Raw genomic sequence first — 11061 nt, forward strand, 5'->3', positions numbered from 1 at the left:
CGCGTTTTTAAATCTTTTATATGAGAATTGAAGTCGGTTTTGTTTTTTGCTTAAAAATTACTTGTTGGTTTATGTTTTTATCAAAAAAAATTAAGTACCTTAAAATTGTATGCTTTAAGATAAAATTTCTAAATTTAAAATTGTATGTAATACATCTAATTTTTTTGGTAACTTGTAATTTTATCAAAACAAAATTTAAATTACAAAAAAATTTATACTTTAAGCAACGGTTATACTTACATACATACATACATATAATACAATATAAAAAAAAATAGCCACTAATTTTGATTTATAACCTAATCATCTACTAAAAAATACCACATGGACACGAGCTTAGTGACTATTTCTGGCAGCGCTACGACATGGTTATTTTTTAATGGCGCACTTACTCATTAAAATGTTTGTCATTCTAATACACAGTGAAAATACGGCATAATTGAACGAAATTCCTGTGTAGTACACAAAGCTTTCGAAGAAAACATATTATTGTGTGTTTCCACGTCACACAAATTGTGTACGCGATACGATTATCAATTTGGTCTCGGAAAAACCTGCTCGTGATACTGTGTACAAGTCTCAATTTGAGATAAGCAGGTCAAACTTTGACTCAGTTTTGTGAATGTGACTAAAACTTTGCCTCATTGAGAAAGAATTTTAAGCAAGAAAGATTAAATAGAACAAAATAAACGGTTCAAAAGAATCAATAAACTATTAAAAAAAAATTAATTTAAAATAAGATGAAGTTGTTTCTAGAGAAATAGTTTCTCAGTTTTTATTTTAAAAGAACAGCAGAAGCTCAAGCGAAATCATATGCCGTAGCTTGATAGAAATTGATTTTTATTTGAGATCAGTCGCATAAGCATTTCCAATTTCAAATTGAAGTCGATTATCGAAATTGTGCAATTTCGGGCATAGTGAAACCGCTATGTAATATCGCTTTAACAATATTCTAAAAACGATTTTAATAACACTAAATAAAAGTCCACCAACGCAAACAAAAAATTACCATAATAGCATCATTTAAAAAAAGCGATGAGGAAATGTGCAGCTATGGTGTATTTAAGTCAGACTCAAACATTTTGTCAAGTTTAAAAAACTTTCAAAATTGCGATGAGAATATGAAAAAAAAAAACAACTAAGTATTGTGTACGTAAATTGCGCGAGGAATCAAATTCCTTTGCCAAAGAAACAAAACAAAACAATCCTTAACATTAAACTAAAGAAGGAATAAGTAAATAATTTAATTGAAAATATATCCACTAAAAATCAATTGGACTTTATAAAATAAGTTTGTTTGTCAAATTCTTCCCTATTTATACTATACCTATAGATTAGCTATAATTTTTTTCTAACAAATACATATGAACTTTACTCAATTACTAGTAAAAACGCATAGCGCTACACTGGCAGCATTGACAACTGCTTGACAGCTGTCAGCGAGCAAATGTCAATACTTGTCAAAACAACGCGGGAAGAACTATCACTTATGTAGTAAAATACAACAACAAAAAATATGCCGTATTAAGCGCATTTATGTGGGCATTACAATTTTAAAGAGAATTTGAAGCCCATCTAGTGAGTCGAAAGCGAGTAGACGCTTGTTTTCACTTTGTCATATTGTGACAAATAAAATTTGTTGTTGATTAATACTTTATCATATCGTTAGTAAATACAAGAATCCAAAAACATATAAACAATTTATTTGGCAAGACTAGCAAACGACTGAAGTTATATTTTAGTGAAAATGATTTAACATACCGTTTTTTACCACATTTTCGAAAATTACATTCAATTATCTGGCATTAAATTTGACAATTTGACATAGTGAAAACTAGTCTTAAGAAATATGTAAGCGGAAAATACCACTTAATTTTTTGTGTGCGAAAAACATTGTGAATATTCTCAAAAGTACGTAACTTTCATTACTTTTTAGCATTAAAGTATACACAAATAGTCATGCATAAACATATTTACTTACATATTGCATACAAATGTACTTACACGCAAGCATTTACACTCATACATATTAACACTTTATTTATACATACTTACATACATACATATGTGTGTACATAGATAAGCATGAAGAAAAAAACCTTTTTCTAGAATCTACAGCAACATACACTAATTTATTTATATACATACATACATACAAACAAAAATACTTTTTCTAATAAATCACACTTACACCTATAAAGTACATAAATATTAACTTCATCCGAGCCTAAACTAAATATAATCAATTGATTCACAATCTCAGATGCTTTATTTGTAAAAAATGCTTAAATGTAAAACTAATACCATATACATAGTGCTCATATATATACGTATATACATATGTATGTACATGCATACTTGTTCATACATCTACTGTTCGTTAGGTTTAATAACAAAAAAAAAAAAATTCCAAACAACACTGAGTGCCGCGCATTATATGCATGCTTTGCCAAGTGTATGGGGTACTTTAGAATTTAATAGTTTTATTTTGTAACAAAGAATGCCTTTGAAGAGGCACATCTTCGAAATATGTCCATCTGTATTATGTATGTAGAACCATCAGGCTACCATGCTGATAGTACTACTTAGTATCCCACATTGAGAAAAAAAACTCCAACCAAAACGCTCGTGGAGTTAAGACTACAGTACCTCTGCGCTGGGTACCGGGGCATGATGCAATGACTAGACGGATCGCCCAGCAAAGTACGGAGCTACTTACTAGAGTATTCCATGGTCCGGAACCGTTTTGTCTGCCAAACAAAGCATATACTAGGGAGCTTATAGCAAATGGGTAAAATGAAAAACTCCTTCAATTAGGCTGGGAGGATTTCCGAAGTTTCACTGGGTATTTCACAAATCGGAAGAGAGACTTCTAATTGGATTTCGGAGAAGTTTGTCCTAAACTATTAACACCACGGTGTAGGTGGTACATGGCGAAGATGGTAAGGGAAAGATGAAGATGAAGGTACAGTGACTCAAACAAATTACCACGTGTTGATTTTTTTTTTTTTTAATATTCGTAATGTATATCGAGCAATTTTTTTTTGTTATTTTTTTATAAAAAACCGTTCAAGTTTTAACTAAAACCCTAGAAACCACTTTATACAAAATTTATTATAATTCAACAAATTTTCACAAAAATTTCAACTTTTTAATCTGAATCTTTAGAACACAAAAAAAAATTTCAAAAATCAAATCAAAATTTTCCTGAAATTGTATAAACTTTTAAACGGTGAATTATATGGTTTTGGTTAAAGCTTGGACGGTATTTTTATAGAAAAATAACAAAAAAAAACTACCACGTGGTCATTTATTTGAGTTACTGTAAAAATGAAAATGAATATGAAGACGAATACTGAGATGAAGATAAAGATAAGCATAAAGATAAAGATCAAGCTAAATATAAAAGATGGACCACGGCTAATTTTATTTCAAACCGGCTAGCTCGAGCGTTTTAACCACAATCAGATTTAATTTGGACTTAAAATATATAACATAGTTTTTAGTGTAAGAAATTATATAATTTTAAGCACTGTTTTTGATTTCCAAACAAATATAAATAAGTGTATGAACAAGTATGAGCAGATATATTGTATCTATAATCATAAAAACCGAAAAATAAAACAATTCATTTCACAGAAATAGAAAAATACTGTAACCAAAACAAAAAAAAAAGTTTCAAAAATGCATTTGTCTATAACTTCTCCATAAAATATAAAGTAGCTTAAACCTGCGGAAGATGAGCTCATTTTCCTAAAAACAAAATTTACAAAGGTGACAAAATTGGGTATGTGTTTGTACATAAATGCATTGAAAATTAGAAATAAACAAAAACATATATTTTCATAGTATCATTAAATTTATTAAATTCTTAAAATTATGTATGTATGAAAAACATACATAACTACATATATGCATTAATATAAAAGAACATAAGTATATACATATAGCCGGCCCTACAAAAGCAGCTTTAGTGAGCTTACAAAGTTTGGAAAAGTGTTGCATACAATCGATAGGAATTTTTAAATGCCTAGCATAGAGATGAAAGTTTCAGTTATGTTTGCTTATCGATTGTGTGACTTCAACGGCAACTTGTTGCTCATTTTCTGGCTATAATTGGCTAACATTAAATTAATAATACATTTTAATTGTATGTATGTGTGTACTTATCGGTGTAAATTATAAAAAAAATTAACTAAACAAAATAGAAAATAAATAAAAAAAATATATTCATAGCGTGCTAAAAATAGCAAGCAATTAAGCTGAAATGAAATCAACTAAAAATGCATGTAATAAATGGCCTCAAGATTTGAATAGCGTCTGCAAACAAAAATAAGTTAAATATATTTATACACATAATAATATATAAATATGTACTTACATACATACTTGCATAATTATACATCAAATATATTTATACAAGAAAAAATGAAAATAAATTCATTGTGTATATACTGCTAAATAATGTCATAAAACACATGCATATTTTAATTTAATTAAAAAAAGTATACATTTAATATGAATGCACATTTTTTATTTTAATTTTCAAAATTAAAAAAAAAAATTAAAATTATTTTATAATATTAATAATATTATGTTCAAACTTTACATTTAATTGATGCAATTAAGTTTTAAATTAAGTTACCGACGTTGGTGTTAGCACACGCTCACTTTAGTTACCATAATTAAAATTTGACAACTTAAAATGTTGATGTTGATTTTATTCGTGAAAATTTGTGTTTGTAAATATGGAAACATTGGCTGAAATTTAGCTTAAAAAAAAAATTAACTTGGCATGCCAAGCGCCACAGAATTGTCAAAAATCCTCATGCCCTTATAACCTTTATGAATTTTTGGCAGAGCGTTACGTGTTGAATTCGTGTGCGGAAAACAGAAAGAAAGATGGTTAACAAAAAAGTAGAAGAATAGAGGAAAATAAAAACAATAGGAAATGAGAAAGCGTTTATTTGGGTAAAACGCGTGATGGCACTAGAAAACGGCACATATAGCGCTCCAACTTAGGGACGATAGTAGAACTCCTCCAGCAAATATTCCACATTCAAGTTTTATCAGTGGACCGTTTTTGTTGTTAGAGCATTAAAAAATCGTCTAGCCTATACGATATTCTCTACTGTTTATGGTACCACGCAACTTATAATTTCTTAATTGCACAATTAAAATGCATGTGTGAACATAGTATAAGTAAGTTTTATTTTTGTTTAGGAGTTTTCTTAGCAGCATTTTTTAGGAGCATTTTTATATATTGTTCTTAACTATTTTTTTTTAATTTACTCCTGTATACATTAAGTAGTTTTTTTTTTCATTCGTTTTGTCATTTAATAATTCTATTTCATACACTACTAAATACTACCAAAGGACCGTTAAAATTGGATTTCTATTTTTACGATCGAATTGTAACCGTTATTTTGTGATATTTATTTTACCGATGAGGAATAATCGATATATAGGAGGAATAATCGGTTATAAAAACGCAGTTTCCATTATAACGGTAACAAAATTTTGAAAAAATAAAAAGCCAAAATAGCGTTCATTTTTATTTGAAAACATCACAAAATATTGCTTATTTTTTATAAAAAAAAAAAACAACTAAAATAAAAATCACAAAATAACCGTTAAATTGGACGGAAAACGAATAAAAAATTAACGATTTCGCAACGATCTAAAAATAAAAAGCAAATTTGATATTTAACTGGTTATTTTCAAATATTTAGGGTATTCATCTAAACGCAAAAATGCCTCGTAAATAAATAGGTTTTCCATTCAAAATTTATTTATTTTATTTTTTTAACTTCATACGCTTTGTGATCTACTACTAATATCTGTGTCAATTTAGGTAAATACAATTCTGCATAAATAAAAATTTAAAACCATACAAACATGAAAAAAATAAAAATTATTATATTGAAAAACACACATATGTAAATGTAAAATATTTAAGGAAGTTATGTGGGTAAAATGTGACTTAAAAAACAAAACGGCTATAAGAATATGATTTTTTGAAATATTTCAAAATAAATTTAAAAAAAATTATCTATGTACATAAGAAAATCAATTGTAATGTATGTACAGTTTTCAAAAAAAAAAAACATTTTTATTAAAAAAGAAAATTATACTTTACAATTTTTTATATTAAAATTTCTCCTTCTTATATGTAAATAGTAAATTATTAAGGTGCCAGTGTCAATGTATATACACATATTTATGAATAACAACAAAAATCAATTAAGATATACACATTACAAAAACTGAACCATGATGAGTATAAAAAAGAATATTCAATTATTTTGACTTGAAAAAAAAACACGTAGAATAATTTCAATAAACTAAAACCAAACACAATTGACTGAATTCCCCTACACACGTGTACACAATCGCGCACTAACATACATTTACACACAAAAACAAAACAAAAACAACGGGCGATGGTGTACAACAATTAAAATTTACAATTAAATTAAATTTAAAAAAAAATGGATTTTAACACTGAAAAACCAACAAATATCAGAATAATAAATTTATACATGCATACACACATTTACCAACACACCAATTTTACAATTCACAACAACAAAAAAAACACGCAATTTTAAAAAGTTTCCACTTTTATTAACTCTTGCCAACTACAAAAACAAAATATTTAATAATAATAACGCTAATGGCGAAAAAAAACTCAGCAGCAAATTAAAGTAACTGTGAACTATGAAAAGTTGAAAAGGTATTTAAAAACATAAACATCAATTAATGCAAATAATTAATAATACTAAATACAAATAATAACAATAAACAATAGTGTAACTATTTACATACATATGTCCCGCAATGGCGAATGCATTTAAAAAAAAAAAAGTGACAAAAGACAAGCATCGCTTGAAGACATTGTTGAATTATTGTTAGAAAAAAAGTGCGTTACACACACTTTCAAATAGGACAAAAATAAACATACAAATGATGCAAATCTAGCAAAACGATAATACAAACAGCTTTACAAAAACCGAAAAACTAAAAATAATAATAAACAGCTAACACCAAAAATTACTACAATACTTGCTAGAAGAACAAGAAACCAAGCAACCAAAATCCTTACCTTACTTTACTTTTTTACAATTCTTAACATTCGTTTTTTTTCACCACTCACTGGACACAAAAAAAAAAAACAAAAATTATTTTATATACTTTACTATGAATCGCTAGATGGAAAATGTGCGTTGATCGAGGTGACGATTTTATAATCGCTAACAAAATTCTTACTCAAGTCAAACACACAATAAACTGGCTAATCATTAATCGATAATGAATGATAGATAACCGATAAAATCGTATGAGAAAATAAAGGGTGGAAAATAATATATATATACATATATATAATTAATTGTACTTAAATAATGCAAGTTATACAAAACAATAAACTAAAACTAAAAAAAAAGAAACAAAAAGAGAATGGAATTTTAATTTACATATAACGCAAAAGGTATTTGAAATGGAGTTGTTGTAGGTAAGCCTAGGTTAGGTTGTAGGACAATTAAAAGGTTTTCCTTTGTAATGCCACGATAATTGAGATCGGAGAGCATTAATTTAGTCGGCGAAATTCCGCGGATTTCTCATCATGCTCATCATCTACTTTGCAGCTGATACAAAAGGGATCAGGTAATACTCTTAACCACATGAATACTAATCGCACAATGACCTCTCGGAACCCCACCAATAGCCAGAGTTGAAGCTTTGCAAGCATAAGGAGTCCCTTTGACCGCCCTCGATCCGCCTCAGGCCAGAAGGATCTTGCAATTGCGCATACTCTAGTTCTAGTTCAGCGTTCGCCCAACTGTCCCGAAGGAGGAGAGAGGCATCCCCGGCTGTACCATATACAGTAATCACGTTTCAAAGGTGCCATTCCTTGCCAAGTCATCAGCCGCGCTGTCACCCGCAACGTCACTGTGGCATAACACCAAAATGAGCCTAAATCGGAAGTACTCCGACGCGGTTGATAGAGAGGTCAGACACTCCCTTATCGATTTCAAGCACGAGCACCAAAAGCGACTGGTACTGATGTATAATTCTAAGTTTTGTTTGTACACGTATACATAAATATATTTTCGCCCCTGAAAACGCTAAGTAAATTTAGGGAAACGTTGGGCATGAAGTGAAGAAAATTTAGTTTTACTTGCACTTGCGCACATTACATCCACAAAGCCTATATAAAACGAAAATATTTAAGCACAACGGATAAGCACAAATAAAGGATTCCCTAACTAACGTCACACTCTTCAAAGTTAATCTACCGTTAATCACCTAAAAGACATTCGAGCAGTCCGGAATTCTAAATATAGTTTTGATGAAGAGTTACCGGCAAAAGTAATCCTGTCCCAGACAATCCTGTCTTGCGGGAATGTAGATAGAGACGCAGCTACTGGGAGTAATTTCGAAGGTACAGGATCTGCATGTTTCTTTATGCCCCACTAATCGGAAATTAGGACAATCCCTTTCCAGTGAGTTCAACCAGACAAGCGCTACGTAAAACGAAATGGTTTCATAGAGCCAGTTGATTATCATGGGCGAGAAACGTCAACTTTTACCACTACCTCCCCTGGAGCAGTAGACCTTTCCTTCCTTCCTTTTCATTTATTACCAGCATCACGACCCGCGTTGAATACCTTCTAAGCTAGAGTGTTTCTGTCCATTCGCACGGTATGACCAAGCCAGCGTATACGCTGTATTTTAATTCGCTGTGCTATGTCCATGTTCCCGACAAACATCAAGGCGCACGCCGCAAATCAGCGAAGCTCGGCCAAACACTACCATATCGTGTAAGCAGGCCCGTCGAGGGAGGGGGGATACTTCGCCGACCTAAACGGGGTTAGATCGCCGAATGAACAGCCCTTGGTCGGGTAAAACCCGAGCCAAATCGAGCAAACTCAGTAAAATAAAACAGGGGGTTCCACAAGGTGGTATCCTTTCCCCACTACTATTTAACTTTTATATTTCAAAGCTCCCTCAACCACCAGAGGGAGTCTCGATTGTCTCTTACGTCGACGATTGCTCGATCATGGCGACCGGGAATGGAATTGGTGACTTGTGTTCCTAAGTGAACGGATATCTCTCCGAGCTTTCTCGCTTCTTCACTGCAAGGAGCCTAACCCTCTCCCCTACAAAATCCTCGGCGACCTTGTTCGCCACCTGGACAAAGGAGGTCAGGCTAGCGCTGGGAATTCACGTCGATGATACACCAATTCCGACGGGGAATAACCCCAAAATACTCGGAGTAACCTTCGACAGTCTGCTCTCCTTCTCTGCGCACGCAACCACTATTGTTAACAAAGTACAGAGCCGCAGTAAGGTCCCCAAGTCGCTAGGCGGCAGTACTTGGGCCAAAGATAAAGACACGTTGCTGGAAACATACAAGGCAATAGGCCGACCTGCACAACGAGGTGAACTTGCTCCCGATTAAGGAGCACAACACAATGCTCTGCAAGCAGTTTCTTGTTGGGAGCCATAGATGTGGTCACCAAAATAGGCAACTGCTTTCAGAAGAGCCCTCGCCCAGGCACGTCAGGAGGCATCTCTACAAACTGACGGACGTAGTCCAGAGGTTCATTAAACAACCTGTGGACCCGTCAGCTTATCGATAGACCCTGAACGGCATTCACAGGGAATCAGTCTCGAGTTATGTAGACTCCAGAGCCGTTCTAGGCGCACAACCACCGGATATTGACAAGGCGGAGCTTCATCTGCCTCGGGAGACTAGAAGCACAATAGCCCAACTTCGCTCTGGCTATTGCAGCAGGTTAAACTCATACCTGAGCAGACTAGATGCAGATGTGCCAAATGAGTGTCCAGCATGCGGAGAGACACCCCATGACTCGAAACATCTCTTCGTATGCCCGGGAAACCCGACAACCCTAACGCCTTTGTCCCTATGGACCGCCCCTATTGAGGCTGTACGCTTCTTAGGGCTTCCGTTAGTAGAACTTGACGACAACGACTAAGATATTAATCGATCAGAGTGAGGTTGTTGTAGCTGCTAAAACAACAACAACAGGGAGGGGGGGAAAGGCTGAATCCCCACGGGCACGGTCTTTTTAAGGTGCCTGTAATATCGGAACTATATCTTGTTATTATTTTTTTAGAATGTATTTGCTTCTTAATTATAGGCTTTTAGTATAAATAAATATATGATATAAACAAATATATTATATATATATATTAAAGAAATTGATCTCATGCTTTAAGTTAATACAATTTATGTATAGGGACCCGTGATTTTTCAGTCCGAGGCCCGATTTTTGGCAATGAACTCTGCAATTTGTACCACTCATCAGTTTTATCTAGGATTCTCTATGTTTTTACACAGCCCTCCCTATGCTATTTTCCTGATGATAGCGCACAGGCATCATCCGCGTGAGCGTGGATGTGAACGAAGTCTTGCATTTCTGTTAATAGCAACAAAACGTAAAACAAGTTTTTTTTAAGTGTAACCTTACCATTATATTCCTGTTAACTGTTCCCACCACTAAATATTTGTAGCTGGCAGCGCCATCATCTCGATTATTCCATTGCACAGCCATTCGCCTTTTTCTGTCATTGCGCCCGTTCTCCATTTTTATTATTTTTGTGCGCTTTCTCGCATTCGCTGCCGCCGTTGGATTTTCATTTGATTTTCATTTTCAGCATTTTCAATTCTATCGTGGAAAAAACTGGTTGAGTTTATTGGTTTGTGAAAGCAGCGGACGAGCGAGGTTTTTCCGTAGAAGCTGCCGTCATTGCTGTGCATTTTTCAGAGTTTTCTTGCCTTTGCATCGAGTTTTTCATGCAAAGTTTTCTCAACAATTTTATGACTTCCAAACTAATTGAATTAAAATAGTTCAAAACCAATGAAAGCTTGAAATACAGCAGCCATTGCGTTAAAAATAGTGACTAGTGAAATGATCTAAATTATAAAAGTGAAGAATTTAATAAAAGTAATTGGAAAATCGAAAAAATCCTTAGTGCAAGCGACGTTTATTCAAATTATATTCGTACGAAAATTAATAACCAAACAAAAAAAAA

The sequence above is a fragment of the Rhagoletis pomonella genome, unplaced genomic scaffold (genome assembly GCF_013731165.1).
Source record: "Rhagoletis pomonella isolate Grant_MI unplaced genomic scaffold, Rhpom_1.0 Rhpom_scaffold_00007, whole genome shotgun sequence".
In the NCBI taxonomy this organism is placed as follows: domain Eukaryota; kingdom Metazoa; phylum Arthropoda; class Insecta; order Diptera; family Tephritidae; genus Rhagoletis; species Rhagoletis pomonella.